The 11,404-nt window shown below is 35.2% G+C and overlaps 1 long non-coding RNA gene across 1 annotated transcript; it reads left to right on the top strand.

Annotated features, from left to right (window-relative positions):
• Nucleotides 1–1,847: 1,847 nt before the first annotated feature.
• On the top strand, nt 1,848–6,421 carry LOC144523173 (uncharacterized). The gene is made up of 4 exons (XR_013502485.1): nt 1,848–1,957; nt 3,046–3,156; nt 3,248–3,441; nt 3,540–6,421. It is a non-coding gene; the product is annotated as an uncharacterized LOC144523173 (long non-coding RNA).
• Nucleotides 6,422–11,404: the final 4,983 nt, after the last annotated feature.

Here is an 11,404-nt window from a genome sequence, read left to right on the forward strand (position 1 = left end):
AACTTCTACTAAAGATTTGGCACTAAAATAGACAAAAAAAATCAATCAAAAAAAATCATAAAAAGCCACACAAATACAGTACATACATACATACACATATTCTATGTAATGGCCATGTGGTTTTAATAAGCATAATAAACAGCTAGCATCTTAACTATGAACATTAAGGTATTTTTACAGTGCAATCTAAAAATGAAGTATATACAGTTTCTACATAAATAAATATAAAAGCTACAATAACTACTTTGATGGAGTCACACACTGCACAAAAGCAGCAACTCGCAAAGATCAAGGAACACCACATAACAAGGAACACACACATAACAAGAACTCTAAACATCCCTCTAAGGTGATGGGTTCTAGGTGATTCAGACAGAAACACAATGTGCCAATCAGAGAACATATACCTACTGTACATACAGTTGTTCAATTGTAGTCTAATTACAGTGACACTTGATCATACAATTCCAAATATAGATATACTGAATCAAAACTTCCATTTATATTAATAATACTTGTTGAATATCGGCTCAAACTATTTTCATTTTAGTCTCAAGTTTCCCTGTTTATAAAAGAAGAGACAATAATTCCTGCTTTTTTATTCTTATCCTAAACCTTGTTCATTTCTTTCAAGTCGGATTCACCAAACTCTCTTAATTGCATGAAAATCACTCGTTTCAGCCTGATGAATGCCACCTCTTCATGATGAAGTGCTCCATCATGAGATTAGCCTACATCATAGCGCCCCTAAAATGACTATATACTGTAAGCCTACCTGTTACTGTTCTGTCTGTTTGTGGGCAAGTTCTATTCACAAAAATGTTACCAAAGAATAATAGATAAATAACAATAAATAGAAGAATTTCACACAGCAGAGAATTCTTAAAGATGAAAGAAAGCTTGTCCACCAAGAAGTTTACAAAACCAAGAGCACAAACAATCATTTAGGCACTTGTATAAAGTCACTACATAAAGTCACTTAAAGTTGTGGCAGGCAATTTGTTTTGGTGTCGTTGGGCAAAAATGTCATAATAATCTTTCAGCATATTGTAATTCAAGTGTTCTGAGAGAAAACTAGACTTCTGCATCTCCTCTTGGCTCTGTTTTAGGCTTTAGAAAATCTGTCCTGTGACGCCAATCACAGGTCATTTCAGAGAGAGAGAGCGCATTCCTATTGTCTGTTCTCTGTGAGAGCTTTAAATTGTGACCTTACTGTATAATATACATAGTCTTATAAGTGCTAATTTCTGACCGATTGTTAGAAATTGTTTTAATTTTTTATCTTGTAATGTGTCATGATTGAAATAAGAAAATGATAATTCAATTCTTATTCTTTATGTTTTTGTAAAACATTTTTTTAAACAGACACTACAAATTCCAAAGTAATGCATTTTCATATGCAAATCTAATAATGTTAGTGAGTTACACATTACTGCACAACACTAGTATCACTCTTCTAACAGTGATAACAAGATGACTCAAGATATTTATGAAGAGGCTCATGTTGCTACTGACAAGAGAACAGTTTTGTGTTTATAAGGCCTCAACTGTCATTAAATGTCTGAAACTCTTCTTGCCTGATGGATGTTTTTATCCTGTTGACTTTTTCGGTCAAGTTCTTGTCAATCCTGGGAAAACACCCTGCAGCATTTTTAGGGGAGAGCCAAAGTCAGATGTAAAAATGCTTTATCTCAGCAGTGGAAGAACTGTGTTTAAATGGAAAGACATAACATTTTGTGTTGAATCTAAATAATAAAACGACAAATGTACTATTCTTAGCATATAGGCCTACTGTAGTTTCGTTTTCATTTGTTTGTGTCAATGGATTCAGGTTTTACAGCAATCTTTGTGTTAAACAGTCTGTCAATCACAAGATGCCACTCTCAATCCAAGACATTCTAAAAGACTTTGATTCGTTTTACAGCTTCAGAGTCACCAAGGTGTCCAACTCCATCAGGTAAGACCTTTAAAGTTAGCTAATAAGACTTCTTTATCCTGTTCATCTTTAAACACTTGTGTGACAATTGAATGACATGGTATGAAAGTTAACCTATACAATGAAGAGAAGTGGGGTGTCTGCAGATCCAAATTATTGATTTTTCACTTTCTTTTTATCAGCCACATGCAACAGTTTTTTAAAAATACGTATTAACTGTAATGGGGCTCTTACTGGTGTCTAGTATGGGGTGTCTAGTCCAGAGATGTTCCGATGCCTCAGATACCGCCTAAAACGCTGGTATCGGTATCGGGAAGTACTGGAGTTCATGCACCGATCCGATACCACGTAATAAAGCCCTAAAGAAAATCTACATTAAAGTAGTTTATTTATGTTCTTTTTCCGTTATAACTGACTGTCAAACTGGATAATAAAAGAAAGTTCTGTGGCGTTCATTGTTTGTGTTTTTTCATGTTTCACAAAGAGTTTAACCTGAGCCAGACCGACAACAAAGACGAAGAAATTATATCACATCCATACAGGGATAGTAGTATACATTAAATTACATTACATTACGTTAAAACATAATAAAAAATATGACACGTTGGTATCAGATCAGTACTCGGTATTGGCCGATACGCAAGTTCAGGTATCAGAATCGGTATTGGGAAGCAAAAAATGGCATCACACCATCTGTAGTCTAGTCAGGACACGGAAGGCAGGGATAGCCTTTGAAACGTTTACTATATTCTTAAACATATACAGACGCACAGGCACTATTCCTTATTCACTATATGTAACAGTGTAGATTTGGTGCTAAAGGAGGGAAATAAATATCAATGTTATAACTAAGATAAACCTCACAATTGAGACTAATACTCTCCATAAATACTGAAATAAACAGTGCAAAACATGTACTACTAAAGACTTAATACAATAAGAATGCCATTCTACAGGCTACACATATAACATGTCTCAGTGGTTAGCACTTCTGCCTTACAGCGAGTTGGCACTACAGAGTTGAATAACTGGTCTGGACAGGATACAATAAGATGTGAGCTTTCTGAGTTTGAGTTTTTTGCTGAGCTCTGATTTCTGTGCGTTAACAGGTTCACATTGTTTACTGTGTGTGGCTGAAGTAGTCCAACATCCCATGGAAGCACAACCCTTAATAGACTGGAGCAGTGGTCTCTTTGGCTGCTTTGAAAACGCGAGTACTTGTAAGAATCAAGACCACAACTTAAGAAAAAAATATTTTTTGAAAGGTTTTTTAGTAAGACAACTCTGTTGGTAAATCTCCGTGTTTTTCAGGTTGCTATGGTTTCTGGTGCTGCCCTTGCCTTGCCTGCACAGTTTCAGAAAAATTTGGAGAGAACCGTTGTCTCCCATTATGTGACGTGGTCGGCCCCACCATAATGGCCTTAATCTTTGGGATACCTGTGGTTGCGGCACCTCCTGCAGGCCTGTCCTTAAGGGCTGCCATGCGAACCAGATATGCTATCGAGGTATGATGCTTTTAAAGCTGAAATACTGGATTACACATGAAAACTTTAATTAAAGTGATGCAATGTCGAATTACACATTGGTTTTTGGTTCTCTGCAGGGTTCTCTCTGTAGGGACATCATAATTTCCTGTTTCTGCGGGTGGTGCAACTGGTGTCAGATGCATCGTGAGTTAAGAAATCGCGAAAATACTCCCACTGTCGTCAATGTGCACAATCAAAATGTTACAAACGTGAATGTGCAGCAGCCTGCTCCAATGATGATGGCTCCTATAAACCCTGCTCCAATGATGATGGCTCCTATAAACCCTGCTCCAATGATGATGGCTCCTGAATTCCCTGCTCCATTGGGTCCTGAAAACCCTGCCCACATGATGATGGGTCCTGAGCATCCTGCTCAAATGATGATGGGTCCTGAACAGCTTGCTCAAATGATGCCTCCTGCATACAAATTAGTGGAAACCAAAGATTGAGAGTATGATGATGATGACTTTCAGTTTCTTAACCTTGCCACAACAACAGGCATCCTCTAAATATCACCAGTGGGATTGTTTTTAGGAGCATACTGTGTGACTTAATAGTGGAATATACTGTTGGATTATATATAAAAAGTCAGAGTATAGTATGTCTTAAAAATGTCATAAAAAAGTAAAAGTATAGGATGTCATAAAAAGTCATAAAAGGCATACTATAGTATGCCATTAAAAGTCATGCAATAGTATGCCATAAATAATCATAGTATAGTATGTCATGATAAAATTATAAAAGACAGTTTAGAAAGTCATAGTATATTGTGTCATAGAAAGTCATAAAAGTCATAGTATAGTATATCGAAAAAAGCCATTGAAAAGTCATAGTATGTTATGTCGAAGAAAAGTCATAAAAAAGTCATAGTATATTATAAAAAGAAATATTGTATAGTATGTGGAAAAAAGTCATAGTCTAGTATGTTGAAAAAAGTTATAAAAAAGTCATAGTATGTATGTCGAAAAAAGCCATTTAAAAAGTGATAAAAAAGTCATTGGTAGACTGTGTCAAAAAAGTCAGAATATAGTATGTCGAAAAGTCATAGTATAGAATATTAAAAAAAATCATAGTATAGTATACAAAAAAGAAGTCATAGTATATATATGTTGGAAAAAGTGATAACAAAGTCATATTATGTTATGTCGAAAAAAAGCCATTAAAAAGTCATAGTATAGGTGATTCAGACAGAAACACAATGTGCCAATCAGAGAACATATACCTACGGTACATACAGTTGCTCGGGCGTTTTCAACAATTGTAGTCTAATTACAGTGACACTTGATCATACAGTTCCAAATATAGATATACCAGATCAAAACTTTATATTAATAATACTTGTTGACTATCAGGTCAAACAATTTTCATTTTAGTCTCAAGTTTCCCTGTTTATAAAAGAAGACAATTCCTAATTTTTGTATTCTTATCCTAAACCTTGTTCATTTTTTCAAGTAGGATTCACTGAACTCTCTTAATTGCATGAAAATCGTTTCAGCCTGATGAATGCCACCTCTTCATGATGAAGTGCTCCATCATGAGATTAGCCTACATCATAGCGCCCCTAAAATGACTATATACTGTAAGCCTACCTGTTACTGTTCTGTCTGTTTGTGGGCAAGTTCTATTCACAAAAAGTGTTACCAAAGAATAATAGATAAATAACAATAACAAACTGATCTCACAGAATTCCGTGAAATGAACACGGCCCCTTAAGTTAAGGAAAAGGTCGTGGTTGGGCTTACGTTTCCATGACACACGGGACAACAACAGGACGGTTGGGTTTAGGAAAAGAACAACGGCATGGTTGGGTTTAGTAAAAGACGAACGGGATGGTTGGGTTTTTCTTTTAAAAGAAAAAAGCAACAGTTGGGTTTAGGAAACGTGACACGCAGGACACGATCCCCAGTCTCCTGGGTGAAAGTCCTGTGTTTGACCCATCCTCCACCCCAACCAACCTTCCTATGCAGATTTTCGGCTTTTCATACTACTTGCTACCGTAGTCGCTCTTAATGCTACATCATCTTCTCATTGACTTTACATTGGCATTGTTTTCCGTGGTGGCCGCACAGAATTTCACACATTCCGTGCCACCACCACGTAATGCGGTGTTAACAGTTTGTGTTCATTTCACAGAATTCTGTGAGACCAGGCTGAACAATGAATAGAAGAATTCCACACTGCAGAGAATTCTTAAAGATGAAAGAAAGCTTGCCCACCAAGAAGTTTACAAAACCAAGGGCACAAAATATCCTTTAGGCAATCGTATAAAGTCACTATATAAAGTCACTTAAAGTTGTGGTAGGTGTTTTATTTTGGTGTCGTTGGGCAAAAATGTCATAATAATCTTTCAGCATATTGTAATTCAAGTGTTCTGAGAGAAAACTAGACTTCTGCATCTCCTCTTGGCTCTGTTTTAGGCTTTAGAAAATCTATCCTGTGACGCCAATCACAGGTCATTTCAGAGAGAGAGAGAGTATTCCTATTGTCTGTTCTCTGTGAGTGAAATTTTGTTTGTTTGTTTTAGTGATGTGAAAGCTGCTGTGTTCTTGCTAACTTCAGTTGGACACTAAAGAAATCCACCCAACTTTAAATTGTGACCTTTCTGTATAATATACATAGTCTTATAAGTGCTATTTTCTGACCTATTGTTAGAAATTGTTTTAATTGTTCATCTTGTAATGTGTTATGGTTGAAATAAGAAAATGATAATTAAATTCTTGTTCTTCACGTTTTTGTAAAACCTTTTTTTTAAACAGGAATTATAAAGTCCAAAGTAATGGATTTTCATATGCAAATCTAATAATGTTAGTGAGTTCCACATTACTGCACAACACTAGTATCACTCTTCTATCAGTGATAACAAGATGACCCAAGATGTTTATGACGCTCATGTTGCTACTGACAAGAGAACAGTTTTGTGTTTATAAGGCCTCAATTGTCATTAAATGTCTGAAACTCTTCTCGCCTGATGGATGTTTTTATCCTGTTGACTTTTTCAGCCAAGTTGTTATCACCAGGAGTTAAATCCTGAGTAACGCCTTGCAGTGTCTTTAGGGGCGAGCCAATGAATGGATTCAGGTCTTACAGCATTTGTTTGTGTCAAGCAGTTGATGACAAAACTCCAAAAGACTTTTAGTCGTTTTACAGCTTCAGAGTCGCCAGGTGTCCAACTCCATCAGGTAAGACCTTTAAAGTTAGCTAATAATACATATTTATCCTGTTCATCTTTAAACAGTTATGTGACAATGTAATGGCATAATGTAAAAGTGAACCTATAAAATGAAGAGAAGTGGGGTTTCTGCAGATCAAAAAGATAGATTTTCATTGTGTCAGCCACATGCAACAGTTTTTGTCAATACGTATTAACCTTGCTACAAAAACAGGCATCCTATATATCACCAGTGGGATTGTTTTTAGGAGCATACTGTGTGACTTAATAGTGGGATATACTGTTGGATTATATATATAAAAAAGTCAGAGTATAGTATGTCTTAAAAATGTCACAAAAAAGTAAAAGGATAGGATGTCATGAAAAAAGTTATAAAAGACATACTATAGTATGCCATAAAAAGTCATGCTATAGTATCCCACAAATAATCATAGTATAGTATGTCATGACAAAAGTCATAAAAGACAGTATAGAACGTCATAAAAGTCATAAAAAGTCATAGTATATTATGTCATAGAAAATCATAAAAGTCATAGTATAGTATGTCATAAAAAGTCATTGAAAAGTCATAGTATGTTATGTCGAAGAAAAGTCATAGTATATTATATTTAAAAAATTCATAGTATAGTATGTCGTATAAAGCGTCATGGAAAGGGCCAGCCCGGACTGGGAATCGAAGGAGTGGTTAAAAAAGGTCATGATGTTTTTTCAGTGATAAAGTCATAGCATGTCGAAAAAAGGGATAAAAAAAAGTCATAGTATGTATGTATAAAAAAAAACAAAAAAACATTAAAAAGTCATGCGCCTGCCTTGACAAAAAACCTGTTGACAGAACAGGAAATACAGAATGTCAGTAAAGGTGAGAGTGTCAAGGAACAACACGGAAGAAATACAGTATATTCACAGATCATTTCCTCTGATAAACGTTTCTTAACTGTACTGGTTTACAGAAGCAGAAATATATGACAATGGACATCATTTATATAATTTGTCTTTAAATCACTGGTTGCTTGCTTAATAATGAAACACCAAGAGCTGACAGCAGGAAAATATTTTTTTAAAGTAATTTGCATGGTTCTTAATAAGATAGGGGCCTTATAAGACAAAAAGGATGTGCAGGTTAAAATATCAATTACAGAAAAATTATAAATACCTGTCAGCTAATCGAAATCTAAGAATTATTGGTGAGATAAATAAAAAAGAAATCACACTATTACACTCAAAAAAAATCCTAGTATAGTATTTCATAAAAAATCCTAAATAAAAGTCATAGTATAATAGTAAAAAATAGTAAAAATAAAAGTCTTAAAGTCATAATAATACGATTATTTGATATAGCACCTTTTACAGACAAAGTCACAAAGTGCTTCACATGATATATTTGTTATAGTGTAGTATGTCATAAAAAGGCATAGTATAGTATGTCATAAAAAAATCCTAAAAAAAATTCATGGTATAGTATGTCATAAAAAAGTCAGGAAAACTGAAAAAAAAGACTTTATCTTAATGGATGTACCTTTTATGCTGCAACACTTTTAAAAGCGACATCTCTGGGTTTACTTGATAGAATGTCTCCTTCTCCTCGTCTTCAAAGTACAGCTAGAACGTGGAGAAGGGTCAAATGAGGTTATTAGGATTAAAAATGTATTATCATTTTATCTGATTCACGCTACATTTTTATAAAACTGGCCTTTTTGGTAATAAAATATACCTCTCGTCTGACTGCTGTACTCTTGATTCATTGTACTTATCAGAAAACAGTATTCTACATAATACTTGTGTCTACATAATATGAAATATAACTAACATAATATAGTGCATAATGTATTCACTTCATCAGAATGTGGTCCTCTATAGTTTGCAAAAAAATACTTCTTCTTATACTTAATTATTAAAAGTTTAGTATAGGATATAAAAAAAGTCATAGTATTTATGTTGGAAAAAGTGATAACAAAGTCGTATGTCGAAAAAAGTTATAAAAAAAGTCATACTATAGTATATTGAAAAAAGTCCAAAAAAAGTATAGTATATCAAAAAGTCATAGTATAGTATGTCGAAAAAAAATCAAAGTATAGTATGTGGAAAAAAGTGATATAAAAAGTCATAGTATAGTGCGTTGAAAAAGTCACAGTATAGAATGTTAAGATAAATCATGGTAAGTATATAGAAAAAAAAAGTCACAGTAAAGTATGTTGAAAATAATCAAAGTATGGTGTGTCAGAAAAAAGCGTCATGTAAAGGGCCAGCCCGGACTGGAAATCAAACCTGGGTCAGAGTCTGCAGTGATAATTCACTGGTTGGCTATTGGAGCTGTAAAAACCACTGATAGTCCCACTGAAGTCATAGTAAGGTTTGTCAAAAAAAAGTTATTAAAAAGTCATAGTATAGTATTTCTAGCTGAGATTAACTGAAAGAGCCCTGGTAAACTTACCATTGAGCTCTGATTTCTGTGCGTTAACAGGTTCATTGCTCACTGTGTGTGGCTGAAGTAGTCCAACATCTGATGGCAGCACAACCCTTAAAAGACTGGAGCAGTGGTGTCTGTGACTGCTTTGAAAACTCGAGTACTTGTAAGAATCAAGTTACTACAAAAATTGTATATCTTTTATTAAAGTGGACACATTATGCTTTTCCGTATTTTCTGTAATATCTACAATGTTATAATGTTGGATTTTCATGTTAAACATGCCCAAAAAAATTAGGTAAACACATTTACCTCAATATTTATTGTTGTTAAATTCTCCCCAATTTCGGGTTGCATTACTGCTGAAACATGCCCAATTGGGTAGCATTTAGTTCAGAAGCATTTATCTACGATTTTTGACGGTAAAAAGTGCTGCTTCGTTCCATTACAATCTAACGTTAGCAAATGCTAACTAATAAGTAGCTGCATGCTAGCGCCAGATAGCTGTATCATTGCTCCCCAATTTTGGGTCACATTACTGCTGGAACATGTCCGGTTGTGTAGTGTTTGGTTTAGAAGCCTTAATTTGTGATTTTTCACGGTACAAAGTCCTGCTATATACTCCGTTACAGTAGCTCCAGCTGTAACTAGTAAAACAAAAGCAGAGCGGAGATTCCAGGAAACACACTGGGCAATCAGAGCTGGGCTTTCTCGGGAGGGGGGTTTAAAGGGGGGTTTAAAGAGACAGGCTCTCCAACAGAGCGTCTCAGAAAGAGGGTGAACAGGAGCAGCAGTCATGGGCAGTATGAGTAAGATAAAGTGTTTTTTGAACATTAAAGCATATAAACATGTCCTAGTACAAACACACAATACAAGTATGAACCTAAAATGCTTTATAATAGTTCCTATTTAAAGGTCTTCTTTAGTAAGACAACTCTGTTGGTGTATCTCCGTGTTTTTCAGGTTGCTATGGTTTCTGGTGCTGCCCTTGCCTTGCCTGCACAGTTTCAGAAAGATTTGGAGAGAGCCGTTGTCTCCCATTATGTGATATATGCAGCCCTGCCATATTAGCAGCCTTGGGGATACCTCTGTGTGCGGCGCCTCCTGCAGGCCTGTCCTTAAGGGCTGCCATGCGAAATAGATATGGAATCAAGGTATGATTCTTTAAAGGTGATGAATACTGGATTTCACATGACAACTTTAATGAAAGGGATGCAATTAACAACAAAAAAAAATCTTTGGTTCACTGCAGGGTTCTCTCTGTAAGGACATCTTAGTTTCCTGTTTCTGCGGGTGGTGCAGCTGGTGTCAGATGCATCGTGAGTTAAGACATCGCGAAAAAACTCCCACTATCGTCAGTGTGCACCATCAAAATGTTACAAACGTGAACATGCAGCAGCCTGCTCCAATGATGATGGCTCCTGTATACCAATATCAGTGAAAACCAAAGATTGAGAGTATGATGATGAATAACTTTCAGTTTCTTAATAATAATGACAATTAGAGTCTAATAATTGTTGACTATCACATCAAATTATTTTCTGAAGTTTCTGTTTAAATCTAATTTACTGTATATATCCTAAACCTCTCTTATTTTGTTTCTGTGAAGTTCGTTCTAAGTCAGATTCACCAAACTCTCTTAAGTGCACAAACCTGAAGTAAATTGATCAGTTCATCATGAATGTCACCTGTTGTTTGTGAGATTATATCATAAGCATAATTGACCATGTAAGGCTACCTGATACTGTTGCAGTATGTTTGTGGGCAAGTTTCATTCACAAGAATGAATTTCACACTGCTGAGCTTCAAGTCCTCTTGTCATAAATCACCAGACAAAAACTTAGAAATTATTAATAATACAATGAGGTTTCATCATAAGAGTCACAGACATAAAGAGTGAATGGCCTGACATTAAGTCCTATGCTACAAACCATCTTTATAAAGCAAAGCAGTCCATGACTATTATGTGAGGTGGTCAAGAGGATGTGACAACTCCCCCTGTGGATGAAGTCTATCTGTTGAGAAATGCCAAAATCCCTCGTACGACCCACTTAATAACAAATCTGTTCCTCTGAGTATTTTTATGACTATGTATAGTGTTATCTAACATTGCTAGTTTGCAGTTGGTTGTAGTCTTTGCTGGGTCTTCAAATGCAACTTTTTGTTCATGAGGCGACACAACAGTTGGCCTTCATTGCCACTAATATTTGATATCAGTTTGATTTGTTTATACCTATTAAATGTTTTGCTCGGTTTAATTACTGTTTGTCATTTAATTGTCTAATTAAGCCGTTAATAAAGTTGATTTCCGCGGTTTTCAATCTGCAGTTTTTTTGTACAGAAAAACAGACACATACACACAAACAATC

Source organism: Sander vitreus, chromosome 9, assembly GCF_031162955.1.
Source record: "Sander vitreus isolate 19-12246 chromosome 9, sanVit1, whole genome shotgun sequence".
NCBI lineage: Eukaryota > Metazoa > Chordata > Actinopteri > Perciformes > Percidae > Sander > Sander vitreus.